General features: G+C 41.3%; 1 protein-coding gene across 21 annotated transcripts in view; it reads right to left on the reverse strand.

Annotated features, from left to right (window-relative positions):
- Nucleotides 1-23,926, reverse strand: part of RASSF8 (Ras association domain family member 8) — a 110,032-nt gene that overhangs the window by 72,551 nt on the left and 13,555 nt on the right. For 2 of the 21 annotated variants that reach the window (XR_005816276.1, XR_005816297.1), the window contains one exon: nucleotides 11,191-11,246. The exons of 18 other annotated variants lie outside the window; for them this stretch is intronic. The gene's annotated coding sequence lies outside the window, so the exon portion shown is untranslated. Of the gene's footprint in view, nucleotides 1-8,243; nucleotides 8,415-11,190; nucleotides 11,247-23,926 lie in introns of all 21 variants that reach the window. One more of the 21 variants, XR_005816279.1, reaches the window with a different exon arrangement.

A 23,926-nucleotide genomic window follows, 5' to 3' on the forward strand; every position in this document is an offset into this window, starting at 1 on the left:
TTAGAAGGGGTTACAGGCTCACATTCAAAGACTTCACCTACAGACACCCGAAGATGACTAACCTGCTATGCAGAGAAACACCAAGCTTAAGCAGGGTTAAAGCATTAATGAAGTTTGCTTTACACACACACACACAGATATAAAGCATCTATCACCATATTGGCAAACACTTTTTGGAACCACTCTGATGACAGAGTAGACGACTTTAAAAGTTAGTTTACCTTTTAAAAAGCTGAAACAATGTGTAATCTAGTGGTTGATTTAAAATAGAATCCCTGGTGATTCCAGCCTTGGCCCTCTGCAAGTATGAGGTCAAATACACTAGCTTAAAACCCAAGCAAAGAATTTTATACTAAAGCATTTTAACTTGAATTGAGAATGGGTTAAGAGGCTGCACAAAATTACCATAGCTCAGCAGATATGGATTAGCTTGTTAAGCTATTGCAACTCAGTGTGTCAGTCCTCAGTCTCTCCAGCCTCTTTTGAAAGGCTACACAGAATGCAAAAAAACCAGCTACTTCACCCCTGTATTCCGAGATGATAACATCTCTGGTTGAAGAATACTTCAGCACCTCTACCCCATCCTCTCATAATACTATTCTTCCCCCGCTGTTCCCAGTAGGCCTTTGTGCTTAATTCAGATTCACTTCTTCCAAGGTAGACACAGTTTCTAATGCTGCAAAAGCTACAGGAAATACTGCAAAAGGAGCAGTATTGACAGCATTTCCAAAGAAATCTGTAGTTGTCCTGCATCACTGATGTACTATGGTCTACCTAGAAACTGCTTTTACTCCACCTCCACGCTTATTTTCCATCATTGTTTACACAGATTACTTGATCACAATGTTTTGCTGTACTTTTACATTCTCTCTGACTTAAAAGTTTATGATCTTCTGTAGCTGTGATGAACAAAGAAGTTTATACAAAGGTTTTTATATTTCCTCAGACTCTGGACATCAGTTGGTCCACTTCATTCTTCCCTTCTGCCTTACAGCAATTCCCAGAGTGACATAAGACAATTCCACCCTCATAAAAGAGACCAGCACAAAGTACTAATTATCCCTTTTATAGCATTCACTTCCAAATCAAGCAGGAAGCTCTAATTCCCACAGAGCCTCAATAATGCCTTTCAACAGGCAACATTTCACGTACTAGGTCCTTAAGGAGATGCCATATAGGCAACCTATACTTCTATTGGGAACAATGAATACAGATATCCCCAGAAGGTCTGCCTTTGTTTTTCCTTTATCGTGCGCTTTCTTGTTGCCCCATCAAGTGAAAATCTATACTGCTTCCTTTTTAAATAAACATTCTGTGAAAAAAACACAGGTACAATTAAACATCAGGTATTATGTTAAGAATGCGCCGACTCATTTGACTTAGTACTAGTGTGGTTAGGGTTTAAAACTATCACAAGCTTTAAAATGCATCTACCCTTTTTAAGATTACTCGAATACTAAGTGGAAATACCACCTTACAGCTAGATGGGCCAGTTTTCAACATACTAGTGGCATCTTTTAAAACTGACATTCATACATCTTTACTAGCTATTGCTGTTCATAGTCATTGAAAGATGTCAGAGTTCAGGCAACCTCTTCAGCTGAAAAGAAGAAATACATCAATAGCAATGAAAATTTTATTCAACTCCACAAAAAAACTATCAACCTATAGGTTTTTAAGTAATATAATACAACACATACACATGATACTCAGCTGTAGTGTTTAATAGTACTCTTTACAGACAAAAAGCACAAAAAAATTTGTTCTTTCATCCAATTGACTACAGCTAAGTAAGCAATGCTAAGTAAGCATTGCAGATTGAAAGGTGGATTTCTGTAATGGCACCAACAACCTCAGTTAAGACTTCTCTGTATTTCTAGTATCAAAGTCCAACTGAAAGTATTGCTAATTAGATAATTTTTGGAGTCATGTTTTGCAGACCAGCTACAAGGGTAGCAACACTACTTAATAATCTTGACTTCCTGAGTAGATGCTCTATGCTAAAGAAAGCATGGGTAACACTGGGGGGCAGAAGCACTTTTAACTTGCCACCAACATGTATCATTTGATATAAAAAGACATCTTTCTCCTGAAATCCAACAGTCTAGGTCAGCACTAGCTTCCTTTGCCAAGTTTATTTCAAGAACACTTTATCTAAATGTTCTTAGTGTTAGTCCAGATCTGTGAGGTAGGTATGGCTGCAATAAAGAGGGAGAATGGTAAATGGATTTCAAATAATTCTATACATACAGGATAATCACAGGAAAGCAAATAATTCTTGGAAAAGATCTAGAAAATTGATTCAAAGCAGTCAACTATCAAAGCGATGGAAGACCACTGCCTTTCAAACCCATTCTACTGCATTCACTACTTAAAGCACAATCTCTTGCCAGCATTTTGAGAAGCAAGTCTTCCCTTTGTACAAGTAACAGAATTCTAGAATTGATAGAAACTTTAGTAGATGATACACAGCTTTAACAACACAGAACAAAAAACAACTACGCACACACACAAAAAAAAGAAGAGACAATATGTAGCATATAGAGAACATGTTACTTCAAAAATTGAGTCATCTCCTCACTCAGCTGTGCTGGTAGCATTTTGCCGAACGCAAAAACTAGCTTTTTTTCAGCCCAGCATTCAACAGGCAGATGCAAGAGCACAGTGACATCAGACACCACCAATGACAGCATGGAAGTGACGCGCTCCTGGCTAGAGCTGGCAAGTTCACTGAGGCAGCAAAGCATTATACAACCTGAAACAATTTTCCCAGTGATGGGACAAAGAGATGCTTCTGAAGTCTCCTAGGTCTTCAACAAAACACATGAAGAGCCCAGTCCCTGCCACGCACTAGATGCATGCTCATGCCAACCATGCCTTCCCCACTAGAAGGCAAACGGGGCTGCCTGCAGCCAGCCCAGCCAATAGCACCATGGAACATGGCATTTTTTGTTTAAAACAAATTTCAGAGAAGGGACGGAAATTTAAGTTGCTAGGTTCTTTAGAAGAGGTAGCTTAAATGACAAATATAAGGAGCCACAAAAGTTATTTATATTTGATGTGTAACTGAAGAAGAAACATCCAACACCACCGGCATTGATAGACAACCTTACTATTCACTCCGATTTTTCTCAGATACATTTTAGGCAGGACATTCCTTTTTTTTTTTTTCATTTAAAAATACAAGTCTTGTTTCTCTACTCCAATTATCTGTCCTTCTTGCAATAAATCCTCTTGAGAATAACCTGATGTAGGAAAACACTTACTTTGCATAGGACATAATTCCCTATATAAGAGTGATTATTAGATTTTGTAAAACATGACCAGGCATCATCAAGCAATTATTTCTTTGTTACATAAAATATTTTTAGGCTAAGAGACACAAACATTGGCTCGGTCACCTCCAAAATAACCTTTATAATGGAAAAAAAAGAGACTGTACACGTAAAACACATTTCACTAAGTTATCATATTAAAAAAAAAAAACATACATTCTTAATGTCTGATTCTTGAAAACAAATGTAAATCCATTTTTACAGTGAAGTCTCCCATGCTATCATTGCTGCAGTGTTCATAAGTAATTGTTAATAAATATATTTTTTTGAAACGGACTGAAATCAGAATCAGCATTTTCTTGGCAGTTTGCCATTAACAGATCAACAATTAGTTTGGTTTTGCACTAGCAGTGCCAGTGCTAGCAAGCTGGTGGAAATCCAGCCAAAAATTATTCTGTTTCAAGCTTGACTCCTGCCCAACATTAATTGAAATTGGTTTAGATCACCAGACAAATCACAAGATCACAATAGATCACAATAAAACTAACTGCTGTCACTTGACTATAAGAGTACATCAGACATTGGATATCACATAGCTGAACAATGAATTTAATTTGTACATCTGCACAAGCTCTCCACAATATTCAATATTGGAGGATGTTATGTCCTAGGAAAGACCTTGATCACAGCAGCAGGTTTGCCATGTATGAAGTCTGAGGTATAGGCAGCAGTCTCAGGGAAACCTGAAAGATTAGACATATCCACACTCTCATTCCCACTTGCAAATACTTGCTTTCATTCCATCGTTTAGAATTGGAAGTTAATTCACCAAAATAAAGCAATGTATCTGGAAAAGACATCTCTTGAGCATTTTTTTATCCAACAAGAAACACAGAAATTAGACTGAAGAGTTCTGAAAATTTCTCATATAATAGGTCATGTATTCTCATTTAAAATTGCAGCAATAATATATACCTTCAAAACCTCCCTGAAAAAAAAATCCAGAACCCTGCAATGTTCTGGAATAAGTCCTAGAAACTGGAAGATAAAGGGAAGTGCTGCTGTTCTCTTACTAGGGAGGTGAATATGGACCAAACTGGACAACAGAACTGTTTATTGTCACCAAAACACCCCAGTCCTAGTGCCCTCAAGTGTCTGGACACAGATCTCTACAGCTGCTGAAAGTGCAAAACAGTTCATCCTTAACTCGGAGCTGCCCTTCACAGACAGCAGACACAGTGAGTCTTCAAGGCTATACAAATGAGCTGTCTTTGACAAGCACATATACCCCTCCCCAAAGTTATTCCATTCTGGAATACCTTCTAGGAAATCTTAAAATGACTTGAAGGCAAAAGAAAATAATGAATAAATTATTAAAGCTAAATGCAAAAAGCTGTGCTGCATGTAGAAATAGAGTATGGCATTCTTTCAAACAAAATGCTGGCCATCTTAAAAATAAAGGTGTGCCTATTGGTACCTTGTAGCCAAATGGCTTATTGGGTAAACTGCAAATCAGGAGCACGGCATAGTAAGATACTTTCAAGGCAATTTTAAATTTTCATTACAGAGCCAAGCCCTGATCATCATCATTCACCCAGGCTTAAAACCTTATTTTAGTTGTTACTGTATAAAGTGGAGAGAGATTAAACATTTTATTTCCATTTGCAGCAGAAAGAAGTAATCCACACACAATTCAGTTCATTGCTTACATCAGATAGATATCAAATAAGTTCTCCCTTGAAAGTACAGAATCAACATTTGCTGGCCCTTGGCCTGCTGCATCATATGAAAGCAAATATAGAGAACCCCACAAGGCAAGCTGCAATACCAATGCAGAAGAGGAACACAAATGGAAGTATAATTTTGGGCACATAGGTTGATTCTCTTAGCCAATCACATGAATTAAATATACATTACCCAAAATAAGTCTGGAACTACATACAGAAAAGTGTATGTTGTCTGCAAGGGATGGGTGGGAATCCATAAGTTTATGAAGTATGTTCATAAACCAACCACAATTACTGTTCTAAGAACTTAAGAATTGGCTTCTTATGCATATTAGTTGAAAAGCTGACCAAAAGTTGTTTTCACTTCATGGTTTTATGGTTTGCATATGTCTCAAGCATAAGATTTAAAGCTAAGTCACCAAGACTGAAACAGTTTTTTAATCCAAGGCATGGATAAACTGATGTCACCTTCACCAGTAAAAGGAGTCTGATCTCTTCAAAATGAGTTGGAAGTAGTCCTCTTCTGAAAGAAAATATAACTGCATGTCTACCGCTACTATATTTGCATATGTTTAAGAGATACTTAAGAGCTTTTTAATTTCACCCACTTTTACTGATAGAATAGCACACAAAGTCCCCACATAAAACAGCATTATAGTCAAGTACAAGCCCCTACCTACATTAAAGATGGAACAGCTAAATATTTAAGCCCCAGAGCAGCTTGAGAGCTTTCCTTTATATTCAGATGTGTAACGGTACAAGATTATGGGATGATGCTATTTTTTTCTGTGCTTGTCATTCTCGACAAACTCTGATTCTGGGGAAAATACGTATAATCTTAGTACTAATGAGGTTATATTTTCATGCCGTTAAAAGCCATTTGACCAGTACTGTGTGCTAGATAATGGATCGGATCACTCTTCTTAGTAATTCAATTACAACTCCTAGACCCTTCTAAAAATAAGTAGCATAATGTAAGTAGTGTGACTACTGGTAAGTAAATTACATCCAAGAATGACGTGAATGAGAATCTTACCTCTTAGATTCTGAGTGGAAGAGATAGCTATTTACAGATATAAAGAAGTGACTAATAGCACCAGAAAACTGATTATGTTGCCTAGACATACTACATGGAGGTGAAGAAGAGAAGGGAGAAAGGGGAGAGGGGATGGGAGGGGAGGGGGTTCAACATTTCTGTATTTTTGAAGTTGTTCAACTGCGTCTTAGCTTTTTTACATACACTAACCAAAATATAAATAACAGAATCTCAGGTGAAGCTGCCTGTTATGCCCACACTGCATGACCATTCTATAACACGCATAAGAACACTTTTAGTGAGAAGATTATTCCCACTCATGAGAGAAAAGAAACATCACGAGGTTTTCAATCAGTTATGATATACTTGTATCACACACAGCTTGCTATGCAATTGTACTCATTTCTTCCTTTTTTTTTTTTAAATCAAATCTATAACTTAGGAAAACTGAGAGAAGTCAAATAAACACAAAAGAACTGAACACTTAGGGATAAAACAAGTGGCTGAATAAGCTCCTCACTCAGATAAGCAGCAACTGAGTAATTGCCTGACAGGGCACACACATATACTGGCTTGTCCTATTAAATAACAGCTGCTACACAGGAAGAGAAGTTACATCCAAGTTTTCTTGATGTTTTCATACCTCTGGATTCATTTAAATTCACACTCAAGGTAAGAAACACCTGCAGGAGGGAAGGAATGGTATGTGCTAGAGCAACTCTTCAAGTAGCATTTTAAAGAAGATTAGAAGCTCCATTGCTTGGATTACTTAGTGTTTCTACATTTAACTGCAGGTAGTTTGGGAGTATATTCCTCCAGAAAAGATGTACATTATCCATGTACATTCTTAAAATTTGTCTTTAGCTTATAGACTTACTGACTGCTGGAACAGAAAAAAAAACTGTAATTGCTGAATAATTGTTGTCTTACATTTGAAAAATGTTGACATATTTCTACTTAATACAAACAAACAAGATTTCCTGGCTACACTTAAGCGATATGATTATTCAATTATGGTTACTTTGGGCTTTTTCTTCCCCACTGCTGTATTTATGTTCTAAGAAAAATGCACGTCATCTGTTCTGCTACCAGCTCCTGTTCAATCTTTAGTTTTACACTGGCAAATTTCAACTGAATTCCTGCCAGTGCAGCAGAGGAAGAGTCCTCCATTTTCTAGAGCAAACCTGGAACCTCCTACCCGACACGACAGACAGGACCATCACAGCAGTGGTGTTCCATGTTCCCAAGACAGCTTGCCTAGATGAAATATACATAGCTCCCCATAAGCCTGGTATATTGCACCTATACAAGCAAACACGTTGAATCTGGAATTAAAAAGGGGATCTAGGCAGGGAGACACTGCTCCAAGAGACTTCAGCTCATGAGATAAGAATATCTCCAGATTAACCAATTTTCCCTTTTCCCTCCTAGGACTTAGTTTACTGACCTCATGATTATTAAAGAAAAAAAAAATGAACTGATACTTCTATTAAATAAAAGTACAAAAAACAGAGAGGAACTCTTAAAATTTTGTTCCTACTCATACCTATTCAGGACAGCCTGCATTCCAGCTGCATTCATAGACTATACAACCTATACAGAAGGTCACCTGCCCTGACCAACTGATGGCTAAATATGTTAAGCTTGAAATACCTGCCCACAGAGAAGAGAACTAGAAGACTAAAAGTTTAGTGCACCTGTTGGAAGCTCAACTGGCATCAGCATTTCTGGTGATGCTGTTCTACATGCAGAATCAGGACCCAAATACTCAGAGTTAATAGCCTGCAGAGAGATATCTTTTTTCTTTTTTTTTTTTTTTTTCACCCCACACTACCATACTACACCAAAGACAGAATTAGCCACAATACTCCTGGCTACAAGTCTCTAGTATAATGCGGTTTCCCCACACACTCAATACTCTTCTACTGTGTCAAGATCTTGTACATTAAAGTGAATGGTACAAGTTACAGAAATACAGAAGTGCTTTCAAATAGTAATTGGAGCAATTACAATGCTCCCTGCAACAGCTTTAAGTGGAATACTGATAAGAATGCCAAAGTAATTAGAACAGAAAAGTTTTGTTTAACCAGCCAAAGCTTCCAGATCAGAAGAGCTACTTTCTCACAATAGAGAACACTTATCAACCAAAGGATTGCTAGTTTCTCCTATCAGCTCTCATCCTGAACACAGCTTAGCAGTACATACTTTATGTTCTCCATGGTCTTCTAAATTAACCCCATTCCACTTGGAACCCAGGAGAGCCATCAGCTTCTTTGGGGCTTCTTCCAGAAGGTTTGGCCTTCACCTGCTTTCCCCTGGGGTCAGCACAGCCCTTCTGCCAGTACAAACTCCATGCAGACCATGCCTGGGAGCTCCCTGTTGTTGGCAAAAGCACAAACAGACCTTAGAAAATTCTCATAAGAAGGTGATCCAGTTGAGCCCCTGGCTCACTCAGAGTGCAGATTCACGATGTTTTTAGGTGTAGGTTGCTGCTGGAACTGATATATTCCAGGGCTGGTGCAAAGCAAGGGAGGACACCTGCATTACTGCAGTCAAAGAACTGGACCGACAAAGAACTGGAGGGAAAGCATGCAGAGGTCAGATTTAATCCTTCTAGTTGCAGCAAGCACCAGGTTTGCTTCACAACCTGTAAAACTAAACCATAATGAACACCACCAGCCACCTCCCTGCCCCCCAAAATCAGGGGAGAAACTGTGATCTTATGCATTACATTGTCATTATGAACATGACAACTTAACAATTTGGTAACCTGGCACGAACTCTGAACATTTATATCTCATCTGTAAGCAGTTAAAGTTAAGTGTCTCTCAAACAAAACACATGAAATAATTCTCGTTATTTCTGTCTCCATAAAAAATGCAGTGCTAACATACCAACACAACTCCTGATTTTGAAGGGGTTAGCATAAGGGAACAATTTACTCTCCCCAAAGCCAGCCGGCAGCTGAAGTTGATAAGTGAGAGCACTAAACTTCCTGTTGCCATGGAAATGGAGCTTGGATCAGTACAAACAGATTTCAGAATTTAAAACCAAACCGCTCTCCATCTTACAGTCTCTGCTCCAACAGTTGTTTTCCTGGGAACCAAGGATTAGAGACATCTGCCATAGACACTAGTGATCTAGTAATGCATCCTGCCTCGTGACTGCTCCTTTTTATTTAGAGGTGGCCATCCCCTCACAAACTATGCACCATAGTGGTCAATTGCGTGGCAGCCAACCAGATACGTTTACTAAACATGACAATATTCCAAAACTGCATTTCAGAGGGCAGATAGGTCACTAGTTACATGATGTTAATATGTACAAAGTAATTGCTTTACAGCCCAACTCTGAACCGTACTAAAACAGGGAAGTCTTACCATGCAACACAAGCACAAGAGAATCACTGAAAATCTCATTTTTATTGTTAAAACACCCCACCAGAGAGCCAGAATAGCTGAGCAAGAGAAGCGAGAGGTTTCTAAACTGTAAAGATCCTGTCCTTAGGCAAGAACTGGAAAAGGTTCATTTTATCACTGCTAATCCAATGCTTCTGCAACAGCTGCTGCCCAGCACTAAAAGGGACAACTCCAACTTGTTGATTACAACTGCAGGATGCTCACTGGCAGCTAAGACAATTTACCAATGGTATTTATGGCTCCTGTTCTTTGTGTTTGGCAAGAGCAGAGCAAGAGTAATTTTTATTTCTTTTTGTAGTAGTTGCATTGATTTTGCAACTGATGACAACACTGCATCTGCTCTCAGACGGTTTGGTGCCTCTGCCAATTTCTTCCCAAACATATTGCTTTCTCCAGGCTTCACCAAGGTTGTTCTAGTTCGAACTGTTCTTTTATCAGTTTTGAGGTGGCCATTTCAAGTTGCGAGCAAGAACTTGCGGTATGAACTCTGTGCCCTAATCACAGGGATCAGCAGACAAGTAGGTGGTACTTCAAATGACACTCCCTCCCTGCAAGATCGCCACCTCCAGATGTCTGAGGATACGGCCAATGGCTTCAACAGAGCCACTGGTTCCTGAAATAAAAACTGTCTTGAGGCCACCTAGAAGAAGCAGAATTTAAAAAGAACCAAACCAACCCTTTATTCTAAGAAAAGCCAAAAAAAAAAAAAACGCCCCATGGAAATCAAGGTTTTGATCAGCATTTAAAAATGCAGCCAAGCAAAGTAAATTCCTCTCAGACTTGCTTCTATGGCAGAGGGGATTTTTTTTTCTTATAAAAATTTGAGATTCAACATTCTTACACAGCAAGCTCAATTCTACTGCAAAACAGTGTAAACTGAACAGATGGAAGGAATCGGTTTACACTTGTTTGCCCAACACCTTTCATACGCAGGGTTAAACATCAGAGGAATTAGCAAAAAGAAGATTTGAAAACCTGAATATTTTAACTTAAAAGGCACTTACCAAGGCAGAAGCATACACAAATAGTTTTACTGTTTTCTCCAGCTTTTATACAATGATCAAGCTACCTTTACACCATGCATAGGGATTTACAATAAAGTTATTCCCCCCAAAATATGATAGCTCATCTTATAACAGCAGATAAGTGAAAAATAATCTCCCAAAATTCATGTACAAAACTCTTTTATCAATCCACCACAGAAAAATGGATTGCAAGGTCAGAGAATCCTGAAGAGTGCTAAGCAACAATAATTTCCAGCAGCTCATGGAAGAATTACAAGTATTTAAACCCCCACGGGCTAAGATAAGCAGCAGTCTGCTCATCTGAATGTTTCATTTGAAAGTAGGCAAGTAGGTTAGTATGAAATGGTGTTCCCAAGCAATAATCCCAACAGGATGAATGCAGAAAACAAATGCTTTAATCCCTTTCATACAGTACAGATGTATGTGGATTCATTTACCATTAAGCTCTGCCCAGAGACAACATGGGTCTGTGGCATGCAGGTTGGATTAGATGATCTAAGCGCTTTGGCATAACACCTGTCTGAAATCATCTATCCTATCTGTTGACAGCAAGAGCTATTTTGTATGAAAATAGTTTGCTTGTAAACATAATAATCCTTTCTTCCAACAATTTGCTTTTTCTTCTAATTTCACCAACTATGTAAATAAAGAAAAAAAGAAAGCAAATTGTGGCAGGTTAAAGAGAAAATCATCAGGTGTCAACCTTACCCGACTCCTGAAATTTGTCCATGATGCTTTTAAAACCCAGGACCACAGTGTTAAGCCTAGAAAAACAAGGGATCTGAAATAAGCCTTTTTTCTTCTCAAAGACCTACAATATGTAAGGAACTTTTTTTTTTCTCTAATTGTAATTTCTGAGATAATTGCTGAAAAGCTGAAAATTTTGAAACAACCACCAACCTCTTTGCACTGAGGCACTAGACTGAGATTTGCCTTTGTATCAGGAAAAAAAAAAAAAAGACCAATTCAGCGGCTACATCAAATACAGCAGCTTGTTTTGGCAACCTGATTTTTAGAAGATCAGATTTAGCTACTCAGCTTTAATACTCTTGTTTTTTGAATTAACCATCTGTTCTGCAACATTTAGAGACAGACAGACCTAGTAAAGTAGGATGTCAATCTCCAGGTCTTGGGGGATAAAACACTTCTACATATGCCAACAACAGACGAACAGATCTCAAAGCAATATTCAGCTCTACCAACAAGGAACTCACATTGCTGATTTTTGTATGTAGACTGTGGTTTCATTTTATTAAATTAGCAAGAGAAATTCAGGCCAACTCAGTACACATCTTAATCAATTAACCCCCAAAAGGGAACAACCTTAAAGACTTTATAACAAAAAGAGTTCCATTTACAACAGCTGTAGCTCAGATCTTAATCTAGGCCTTTTTAAGAAGATTACCAAAAATAATGCATGCTGTTCCACTGGTGCATGGTAATTGTCACTGTAAAGAAAGTGACAAATTCTTAAAAATACAGTTAGAAAGCACCCCAAATGCAATGATAGATATTTTTAATGCACGGGTACTGTGAAAGTATGGAAGCGTCTTTTTCCCCTACTTGAAGGGATGTACAGAAGCACACAAACGCTCCATTATGTCAAGCTACCAAAATACAACAGGATTTATAGGTGTTGCTTGACTAGTGAACTTTAACAAACACTTTAATCAAGTGATCCCTTTAAGGCAACACACCATCAAAAAGCCATTTGTTTCAACAGACCATCAACCGAAGTGGATAAAAGATGGCCAAAGTAGGCAGGCTACAGAAACATTTGACAAACTCAGAGTTGACAGATCTTTTAATACCCTTCTCCATCTAAAGCCTGCTTCCAACAACACCAATATGTACTGTGCACATTGCCTCCAATACAAAAAATGCTATGGTTTGCAACTGATACTAACTTCTGGAGATTCTGTTGTAGTGCTATGCCCTACTTCCACAGCACAATCAGTAATAAGGGCTTGTTGGTCCCAGACACTTAATTCTGACCTCCCAGACCTTCTTACTCCCTGTACAACAGCTTTGGTGATGAGCCTGGGTATTACCATAATGCTGGTAGCACTGCAGTACTACCAGTATTGCCTAATTCAATCCTAAATGAAAAACTGGAACACCACATCCCTATAGACACAGGGCCTTCTACAATTAACTTTTCTGTACCCATTTGTCAAGAAAATCTCAATCAACTCTGGCAACATACTGATACAGGCCAATTCACGTGTTCTCTCATTGTTGCACACAAAAACCTGCATTCACTGCACATCTGCTTTCCGTAGCACCAATTACTGTATTTGGAAAAAAAAACGGTAGTGACACAGCTCTTCTGCAGCCCACCTCAGCTAGCACTGGATCACTGCTTTTAGCATCAGCACCATGTGTGCACATTGATGTGTTCCATGCTCAGATTTCAACTGTGGCCACTTTTCTTTAGCTGATAGATTGTCATTTACTGAATAAAGGTGCTAAATTATTGGCTTCTAACATAAGCCTGAAAGCAGTTAAGTCAAGTCGTACCTTTTTACCCAAATGACAAAGTGATTCCTCAAGAAACCATTCTGACACTTTGCAGTGACTCTAAATCACTACCACATTTTGATTTAGAAAACAGAGAAGTTATTAGGATTGATAATTATTGATGTATATGACTAAACAATCAGCAGGAGATGCCAGAATATACTGCAACCTAAGATTTCCCTTTAAATCTCCCACGATTCAGTTTAGGCTCTCTTAAGGGAACTTTTCATTTACTGTTTCTTAGTTAAGAAACTCAGGATTTTAAAATTCAGGTACCTACACGTCAGTAAACACATGCTGTGATGCTTATATTTGCCAGACTTAAAGAACTGATGCTGTAGTTGCTAAGTACTTTTGATTAAGAGACCATTTAGTGATCTTCGTGTTCTTAGCCCTGATAAGTTTTGTCTCTTCTCCATCTACTATTGCCATCTTACAAATTTACTTCATCTATTAGCTAATATAGTAAAACAGCAAAGAATTACACCCCCCATCTGCCAATAGCCTATTCTAGCATTGCTTTTACCAGAAAATGGTAATTGAAAGAAAGAAAATAAGGTTTTCATCTGAAAGGTACACCAATCCACATATTCCATATAGATTTTACAAATTGTGTGAAGTTTATGCAATAGTGCTTGAAATGAAGTCTTCCTAGAGCCTTCTTTTCTCCAGGCTGAACAGCCCCGGCTCTCTCAGCCTTTCTTCATAGGAGAGGTGCACCAGCCCTCTGATGATCTTTGTGGCCCTCCTCTGGACTCACTCTAACAGCCCCACACCTTCTGGTGCTGGGGGCCCCAGAGCTGGCTGTGGCACTCCAAGTGGGGCTTCACAAGGCAGAGCAGAGGGGGGACGATCCCCTCCCTCGACCTGCTGCTGGCCGCCCCTCTGTTGCTGCAGCCCAGGGTGCAGTTGGCCTTCTGGGCTGTGCAAGCACGCACTGCTGGCTCATGCTGAGCCTTTGGTCTGCCAGAACCCCCAAGTCCTCTTCACAGGGCTGCTCTCAATAAGTTCTTCTCCCAGTCTGTCCTCATGTCTGGGATTGCCCCGGCCCAGGTGCAGCACCTTGCACTTGGCCTTGTTGAACCGCACTGGGTTCACGTGGGCCCACTTCTCAAGCTTGTCCAGGTCCCTTTGGATGGCTTCCCTCCCTTCTCTTGTATCGACTGCACCATTCACATTGGTGTCACCTGTAAACTTGCTCAGGGTGCATGCAATCCCACTGCCTATGTGGTTGATAAAGATATTCAACAGCACCCGTCCCAAGACAGTCCCCTGAGGGACATCACTTGTCACCAGCCTCCACCTGGACATGGAGCCATTAAGCATGACTCTCTGGATGTGGCCACGTAGCCAATTCCTTACCCACCAATAGCCCACTCCTCAAATCCATCTCTCCCCAACTTAGAGATAAGGATGACATGTGAGACCATGGCAAAGGCCTTACAGGAGTCCAGGTAGATAACACCAGTGGGTCTTCCCTTGTCACCTGATGCAGTCGCTCCATCATAAAAGGCCACCAGATTGGTTACGCACCATTTGCCCTTGGTGAAGCCATTCTGGCTGTCTCAGATGACCTCCTGGTCTTGCATGTGCTTTAACATTGCTTCCAGGAGGGTCTGTTCCACAATCTTTCCAGACACAGAGGTGAGGCTCACCAGCCTGTAGTTCCCCAGGTCTTCCTTTCTATCTTTTTTTTTTTAATGGGAGTGATGTTTCCTTTATTCCAGTAATTAGGGACTTCTCCTGACTGCCAACTTTATTAAAAACTGTTCTTTTGCTCCCACTTCAAAGCCTGTAGCTCAACACTGATTTAATCACAGTGGGGCAGCAGTGGGGTGTTTCTTTAAGTCTCAGTTATTACCTGTGAATTATAAACTTGCCTGGGACACAAGCTGCAGAAGTCTAAATACATGAAGGAACATGAATCCACGCTTATTCCTTTCACAAAAGAAACGGCATCTAAACAAGCACACCTCAAATTCTGGGTATATTACTAGGTATGTTTCCCCCCCACATGCACCTTAATCAAATATGCATGCACAACATTCATGAATCCGATCTCATTGTTCCTTTCTTACAGGAAAGCATATATGTGTGTATGTATATAATTTTTATATATATATTTATATATATATATATATATTATATATATATAATATAAGTATATATATATATTTTTTAAATATATATAAATATAACTCCTTATGTCTCCCATCATGTGAATGTAAACACTGATTTTTGGTAAGACTACCCTAAACAAAAGGATTTTCTTTATACTTGATGCATTCTGAATTATGAATTCTAGTGTTTACTGTGTTTATTGCCTTTTTTTAAACTAAAAAATTCATAAGGTATTTCAGTATATAATATATATAATATCAATATATAATATCTGTGGCAAGTTTCCCTAGAGCATGGTTTCTGCTCGTCTACTGCGTTTAAGTACAGAACCATTAAATTCCATATAAATTCCATATAAAAATATTAAAAATATTTAAAAATATAAAATATAAATAAATATATAAATATATATATAATTATATATATTTATATAATACATATATAAATATAGAATATAAAATATAAAATTATAAAATTAGAAATATAAAATAAAAATATAAAAATTCAGCTTCTGGAAAGCTAAGAATTTACCTAAAATTTGCAGAAAGGTCACATCAACTTGTCCCATGCCAGCTTTTTAAATAAACATTCTGCATTAGCCAGAAAAATGAAGAGAAAGTCCAAGAAATTTTTTATTAATCCAGCCGAAGTTCTATGAAGATAAGTGAAAAACTTTACCAAAACCCACTTAAGACCATGGATGCATGGTGGTTGCATGGTACAAACACCTCTTAAAAAAAAGAGAAAATAAAATCACAGAATTTGTCAGGCTGGAGGAACCAGTGAGAGCCTCTTGCTCAAAGCAATGCCCACGCTCAATTCAGACCAGGTTGCTTTCACCAAGAGTGGAAGATGGAGAAGTTTCTCCAGAAAATGAAACTTGTGACTCTTTATGTACCTAACACCTGACCCTAACAATGATGCACTTCAGAAAGCACTCATCAACCTAGCCTCAAGCCAGCGACAAATCCTGACCTTTTTCTTTGTTAAGTACTTTTACACTTAATTAAGTTCAGAGCCATTAAGTTACTCCAGTTTTTCAAAACATTTTAAAGGCTTTTCTTAAAGCACAAGTACCACCCCATTATTAATGCTTAATGCATTTTTAATCAAGTTATATTCACTTACAAGTGAGTCACTGGTAAATCTATACAAGCAGAGTTGTAGCCTAGTCTCAGAAGACAGCTAGCGTTCTGACTCATTTTAATAAAGCTACTGGGTCTCTCACAGCCAAGAAGCAGTGTTTTTAAGTAGAATAAATCAACTTGAATTTCACGTGAATAACACGTAAATAAATTTGCACATTATTTTTAGTGTGAATTGTCAATTTATTTCCCTAATTTGAGATACCATACAAATCAGTTACCACAAACTCAAATAAACAGACAAAAGCAAGCTTACATAAGAAGTGATTTGTACACAATATTTGTTTGTGGATGTTGACTTGAATAGACTCACACCAAGTCACCGTTTACTTCATTCTCTACCACCTACGTCTGATTCTTCAGATACACCCAATCAATAAAGGCTGAAGCTTAAGAGCATCTCACAAATACCAACGTACAAAAAAGGCAACATATGAGAGTAAATGGAATGTAGAAATGTGTTACTTTGTCACTATGCTTAAATAAACCCATGCTTTAGGCTTAAAAACAAAAAAATCTGTTAAGCGTGTAGGCTTGTTTCAGATATAGATCCCAGGAGGTTTAAGAAAGTCAACATAGGTGATTTGAGATGGTTGGGAGTTTCAATACTCATTGAACAAATACTGGCAAAAAAAAAAAAAAAAGAAAAACTGCCATCATGGTATCTATCTTTGAACATTAACCCATGATCACAAGACTGCATCTCCTCTTTCCAGACTGCTCTCCAGGTCAAAAAGTGACAGCATGAGGATAGGCAACTTGGTACCACACGATTCTTCAACAGGAGCAGAGAAGGCCAGAAGACAGGCTTCTTTCCTGATGGACTTCCAACAGCACAAGAGACTGCAAAGACATCCTTGCGCTCCCATCAACAAGTACTAAGGACAAGGTCCAGGTAAGTGAACCCAGTTCAGGTGGAGAAGAAAGTTCCAGTCACTTCCCACAGGTGATTCTTCCTCAAAGATCTCCCAGGCAACTCATTCTGTAGAAGCTTATACAAAGATTCACCATATACCTTTATGCTCCCAAAGAAAGTTGATTTTGGATTAAGATATTACATTCCATATCAGTGGAGTTATGAATAGAAGTCTTAAATAAAAATATGCACGCAAATAAAGCAATAAAGATAGGTCATTTTTAGATTTTGAAATAACTGAGAATTGAAGCAAAAACCTCAAGTTTGCATAGGAAGAGAGACAAACGTAGGCACAAGACACCAATTCAGACACATCAAGTCTCTGCCTTGGGTTCACACATTGTCAAATCACCCTGAGCAAAGAGGTACTACTAGTACAAACAGTACTGTTACAGATTTCATAGGTGTGCTTGGCTGTAGTTTCAATGAAATTAAGTCACATGAGCAAAACACAGAAAGAACATACCTCGACACATCTATAGTGTTAGCGCTAACCATGCCTTTGTGACAAACAGAAACTGTATGGCCAGTGCGGCCAGCAGGGCTAGGGAAGTGATTGTCCCCCTGTACTCAACTCTGGCGAGGCCGCACCTCCAGTACTGTGTTCAGTTTTGGGCCCCTCACTACAAGGACGTCGAGGTGCTCAAGTGAGTCCAGAGAAGGGCAACGAAGCTGGTGAGGGGTCTGGAGAACAAGTCTTACAAAGAGCAGCTGAAGGAGCTGGGGTTGTTCAGTCTGGAAAAGAGGAGGCTCAGGGGCGACCTCATCGCTCTCTATAGGTACCTTAAAGTACCTGTAGCACGGTGGGGGTTGGTCTATTCTCCCACGTGCCTGGTGACAGGATGAGGGGGAATGGGCTCAAGTTGCGCCAGGGGAGGTTTAGGTTGGATATTAGGAAGAACTTCTTTACCAAAAGGGTTGTTAGGCATTGGAATGGGCTGGCCAGGGAAGTGGTTGAGTCACCATCCCTGGAGGTCTTTAAAAGAGGTTTAGATGTTTAGCTTAGTGATATGGTTTAGTGGAGGACTTGTTAGTGTTAGGTCAGAGGTTGGACTAGGTGATCTTGGAGGTCTCTTCCAACCTAGACGATTCTCTGATTCTGTATGCATCTCAGGCTGATAAAGAGTACAAAGTAAACAGACACCCTGACAATAGGCCCAGCATAGCAAAACAGAACAGAGAGCTCTCCTTGCAAAACTGAAGTTACAGAATTCAAAGGACACTCCAGTTTACTACTATATGGATTTTTAAAAACAAAAAGATAAACAGTAAAAGCTCGCAAATCAGTATGATTGGTTCCTTACTTCGTGAAGGCTTTTGAAAATCTGTATTAATTCTCTCTCAGGAATAAAGCCACTGCAGGGAATCACATCACCAAAACCTTTTTTTAAAAAGGGCTATAGTAACGCACCTAAAGCAAACTACTCCCTAGATTTGCCTTTGCTTTAATGTCTCACTTCAATATCAAGTTCTTCAAAAAGGACCCACATTGGGACTTAGAGCTATTTTTCTAATGTGTCTTTCTGAAGTGTCATATTTCAGATGACACTTCAACAATCACAGGATTGACTTTATTAAAACTGGTTGCAGAAGTCAGTAAGACATGGAACACGACACATAGAAACACTACAATGCTGGACATACAGAAAGATTATTTTGAAATTCTGTTGGGCATAAGAACACAAAGCCTCAAAGAGTTCTGTATGTAAGATAGCAATGCTCACTGGTCATTACAGATACCTGCTTTGTAGGGAAGGCTAAAGCATGAGGAGGAAGAAAAGATGCTGTAAGAAGTAGACAGGAGTGTCTAACGTGCCCTGCCACATCTAAGTGCCCTCTCCTAGATTACACTTGACATACCTTGTTGATTCTAGCCCTTGCAGATCGTGTAAGCTAACAATTCACCAGTACCTCTGAAACCAATTAACAAGCTTGTAATATAAATACACTCTTCTAGTTAGCGCTTCTGACATAGCTGCAGCCATTTAGGAGAGGAACCTTTTCTTTGACACGTGCTCCTGAAGAGGTTGTTCACAAAGTGCTGTTGTTAAGTACGCCATAAGAACATTAAGCTTTAGATTTGTCTTTGAGCTCCTTGCCTGCAGAGATGCTACAGTTCAACTATGTGCACACAGTTATCACAGGCAAGGTGCTAGATAAGTCACGTTAGTTTAAAGTCTTTGACAGAAGTGTCCCCTGACATTACCAGACAGCCACAGCACATAGGCACTGTTACTAACAGTTACTGTGGCTCACCTCCTAGGTGTCATCTTGTTCAGCTATCATAATTTTACATCTGTGCATTTGAAACTTCAGAAGAGCACCCTGCTGTTAAGCATTTCAGAATACTGACAGAAGTAAGTGGTCATGTTGACATATAAGTTAATTAAGCACCTGTTTGCAGAGTAGGACTTTATTACAGTGACATCTTGCTGGGATCTCCCTGACTCAGGGTGAGACATACATGTGCCAACTGCTGGTTTAAGGTCTAATTAGTCATCCAGTAGCTATACCAACCTTCTCTCTCATTTTCATGAAAAAAGTTGCTGCGTAGTGGTTAGATATCCAAAGGAGGTTCATCCTGTAATCTTGTACTAGGGCTTGCATTATGAATGAAACACCCCAGATGACTCCCTCTTCAATATTAAGACCAACTCAGAGAGATTCTCATCTGCCCTTGCAATCCCAGCAAAAAAAAAAAAAAGGCTTGACAGTACCGCTGTATATAACAACATCAGACACGCAAGAGATTCAAATACCATCCATTGCTTCTAAGAAGTCTTTTTTTTTTTTTTTTCCTTCAGGTGAGATCCCAGTTTCAGATGGTGTCCAAACTTATGTTGGCTCCTTTTCACAGTTGTGCTTGGAAGCACATCTTTCTTGCCGAGGCGATTGGCTCCAGGGCAGACGCATTCTGCAGCGGAGCGGGGGATCGGGACAGGCACGGATTTTTTTTTCCGACATCGAGGCCACTCGAGGGAGCCGCCAGGACCCGGCAGCCCTCGCGAGGGAGGCTGACGAGGCGTAGGCGGAGCCAGCAGCGCCCCCTCCCCGGCCGTTCAAAAGCAGCCCCTAGGGAGCACGAGCATCCAGGGCGGGCAAACAGGGCGTGGCACAGCAGAAGGGTGTGGTGTGGCAGTTCGCGCGGCAGTTCACGCAGGGAGGACCCCTCGCCGGTCTTTTGCAGTGGTCTTTCCCTTCAGCACCTGTAACCTGCCTGCGAGGAACCTGGCCATGGTATCAACCAGGCAGAAAACCATGGCCTCCGCATCTCTTGTGGCCTCTCCAGCCGCTGTCACCAATGTGGCTACTCAGACGGAGGGCTCGGGGAAACACACTGCCGTCCAGGTCTTGGGCTGCAGGGTGTGCCCGAGTCTTCTGTTGGTATCTGACAGCAGCGGTGAGGGGTATGCCTGTGGGAGGTGTGCCCAGGTTGAAGAGCTGCTCAGCCAGGTAGCGGAGCTTCGGGAGGAGGTGAGCAGGCTCAGAAGCATCAGGGAGTCAGAGAGGGAAATTGACTGGTGGAGGTGTACTCTGCCCTCTCTGAGACAGACTCACGAGCCTGCCATAGCACAAATGTCTCGTGCTACGCAGAAGACAAAAGTTCCCTCATCCTGCCAGGCAGCAGGAGGGGACCTAAGCCAAGGGGGGGAATGGAGGCAGGTTCCTGTTCGGGGGGGTAGGCGAGCCCTGTCCCTGCCCACCTCACCTTCCCATCTACCCTTATATAACAGGTACGAAGCTCTAGAACATGACAACCAGAATAAAGAAGCAGGCAAAAGCCCGTCCCGGTTGGTGAGGATGCCTAAGGCAAGGTCCCCTATCCTCCACATCGCTACATCAGCTCTCAAAAAAGACAGAAGGGTTATTGTCATGGGGGACTCCCTCTTGAAAGGGACAGAGGACCCAATATGCCGACCGGACCCTACCCACAGGGAAGTCTGTTGCCTCCCTGGGGCTTGGGTGAGAGACTTCGCTAGGAAAGTCAAGCGCCTGGTACAGCCAACCGACTACTACCCGCTATTGGTCTTTCAGGCTGGTAATGACGAGGTAGCAACGAGAAGTCCGAGAGCGATCAAAAGGGACTTTAGGGCTTTGGGGCGACTACTTAAAGGATCAGGGGCACAGGTTGTGTTTGCCTCTGTCCTTCCAACAGGAGGGATTGAAGCTGACAAGCAGACTCGTCACATTAACACATGGCTTTGGGACTGGTGCAACCGGCAGAATTTTGGGTTTTTCGATCACAGGAAGGTCTACGCGACCCTGGGCCTGCTGGCACCAGATGGGATGCGCCTCTCTCAGAGAAGGGTGAGGATTTTTGCTCAGGAGTTGGCTGGGCTGATAGATAGGGCTTTAAACTAGAGTCGAAGGGGGAAGGGGATAGAACCAGGCACGCCGGTGATGAGCTAAGGGATGGTGTGCTAGAATCAGAGGGACTGTGTCCTAGTGAGGCCCTTTGGTCGGATACACAAGGTGCTGCGTGTAGGGAGGCGCATTTGAAGTGCTTCTACACAAACGCACGCAGTATGAGGAATAAAATGGAGGAGCTAGAAGTCTTGGCCCAGTCCCACAGCTACGACATCATCGGCATAAGCGAAACCTGGTGGGATGAGTCCTGTGGCTGGTGTGTTGCAATAGATGGTTACAGGCTCTTCAGGAGGGACAGGCAGGGTAGGCGAGGTGTGTGAAGAATGGGCTGGACTGTGTGGAACTTCAAGTTGGCAATGGCAAAGTTGAGAGCCTCTGGGTAAGGATTAAGGGATGAACAAATAAAGGGGATGTCGTTGTGGGAGTCTATTACAGACCACCTGGCCAGGATGACAACGCTGATGAATTATTCTTTGCAGAACTAAGAGATGCCTCGAGATCGACTCCCCTCGTCCTAATGGGGGATTTTAACTTGCCAGACGTCAACTGGGATCACCACACGGCTGACACGAGCAAGTCCAGGAGGTTCATAAAGCACCTAGATGATAACTTCTTGGTGCAGGTGCTAAGGGAGCCAACTAGGAAAGGCGCCCTCCTAGATCTGTTGCTGGAGAACAGAGAGGGTCTTGTGGAAGACATGGCAATTGGCGGCCGTCTCAGTCATAGTGACCATGAAGTGGTTGAGTTTAGAATTTATGGTGACAGAAGGAAAACTGCCACCAAAACTTCAGCCCTGGATGTAGGGAAAACAGACTTCAGGCTGCTCAGGGAATTAGTCAGCAAGGTCCCCTGGGAAACTGCTTTTGAAGGCATTGGTGTCCATCAGTGCTGGTCCATCTTTAAGCACTGCCTCCTAAAAGCTCAAGATCAGGCGATTCCAAAATATCGGAAGTCAGGCAAGCGGGGCAGAAGGCCAGCCTGGCTGACCAGGGATCTTCTACTGGAGCTTAGGCGAAAAAAGAAAGTGTACGGCTGCTGGAAGGAAGGTCAGGCGACGAGGAAGGAATATAGGGATGCTGTTCGTGTTTGTAGGGAGAAAATTCGTGTGGCCAAAGCCCAACTAGAGTTGAAGCTGGCCATGTCTGTGGGAGACAATTAAAAAGGTTTTTTTAGATATGTGAACAGAAAAAGGAGAACCAAAGAAAACATAGGTCCGCTACTAGATGGGGAGGGTCTCCTCGCAGACAATGACATAGGCAAAGCAGAGACGTTTAGTGCCTTCTTTGCCTCTGTCTTCAATGCTGATGATGGGCTTCGGGACCCAGGGTACCCTGAGCTGGAGGACCATGACAGTGGGAATGACAAACTCCCAACCGACCCTGAACGTGTGCGGGATTTGCTGCTCCACCTGGATCCATACAAGTCCATGGGTCCGGATGGGATTCATCCCAGGGTGCTTAAAGAGCTGGCAGATGTCATCGCGGGACCTCTCTCAATTATTTTTCAATGATCTTGGGAATCTGGTGAGGTCCCATTGGACTGGAAGCTGGCAAATGTTGTGCCAATTTTCAAGAAGGGTAAGGAAGAAGACCCTAGCAATTACAGGCCTGTCAGTCTCATGTCAGTGCCTGGTAAAATTATGGAGAGGATGATCCTTGAAGTTATTGAAGCACACCTGGGGGACAATGCAGTCATTGGTCCCAGCCAACATGGGTTCATGAGGGGTAGGTCCTGCCTAACAAATTTGATTTCCTTTTATGATAAGATCACCCATCTAGTCGATCAAGGGAAACCAGCTGATGTGATCTTTTTGGACTTCAGCAAAGCTTTTGACACAGTTTCCCATAGGATCCTACTGGACAAAATGTCCAGCATACAGCTAAACAAAAACATCATACGATGGGTGAGCAATTGGCTGACGGGCAGGGCTCAAAGGGTCGTGGTAAATGGGGCCATATCTGCCTGGCGGATGGTCACTAGTGGGGTCCCTCAAGGCTCCATTTTAGGGCCAGTCCTCTTCAATGTTTTTATAAATGATTTGGATGTAGGACTAGAAGGTGTTTTGAGCAAATTTGCTGATGACACTAAACTTGGAGGAGTTGTGGACTCGGATGAGGGTGGAAAGGCCTTGCAGAGAGATCTGGACAGACTGGAGAGCTGGGCGATCACCAACTGCATGAAGTTTAACAAGAGCAAGTGCTGGGTCCTGCACCTGGGACAAGGCAACCCTGGCTATACGTACAGACTGGGTGATGAGACGCTGGAGAGCAGCCCTGCAGAGAGGGATCTGGGGGTTGTGGTTGACAGCAAGTTGAATATGAGCCAGCAGTGTGCCCTGGCAGCCAGGAGGGCCAACTGTATCCTAGGGTGCATC

This window comes from Cygnus olor, chromosome 1, assembly GCF_009769625.2.
Source record: "Cygnus olor isolate bCygOlo1 chromosome 1, bCygOlo1.pri.v2, whole genome shotgun sequence".
Classification (NCBI taxonomy): domain Eukaryota; kingdom Metazoa; phylum Chordata; class Aves; order Anseriformes; family Anatidae; genus Cygnus; species Cygnus olor.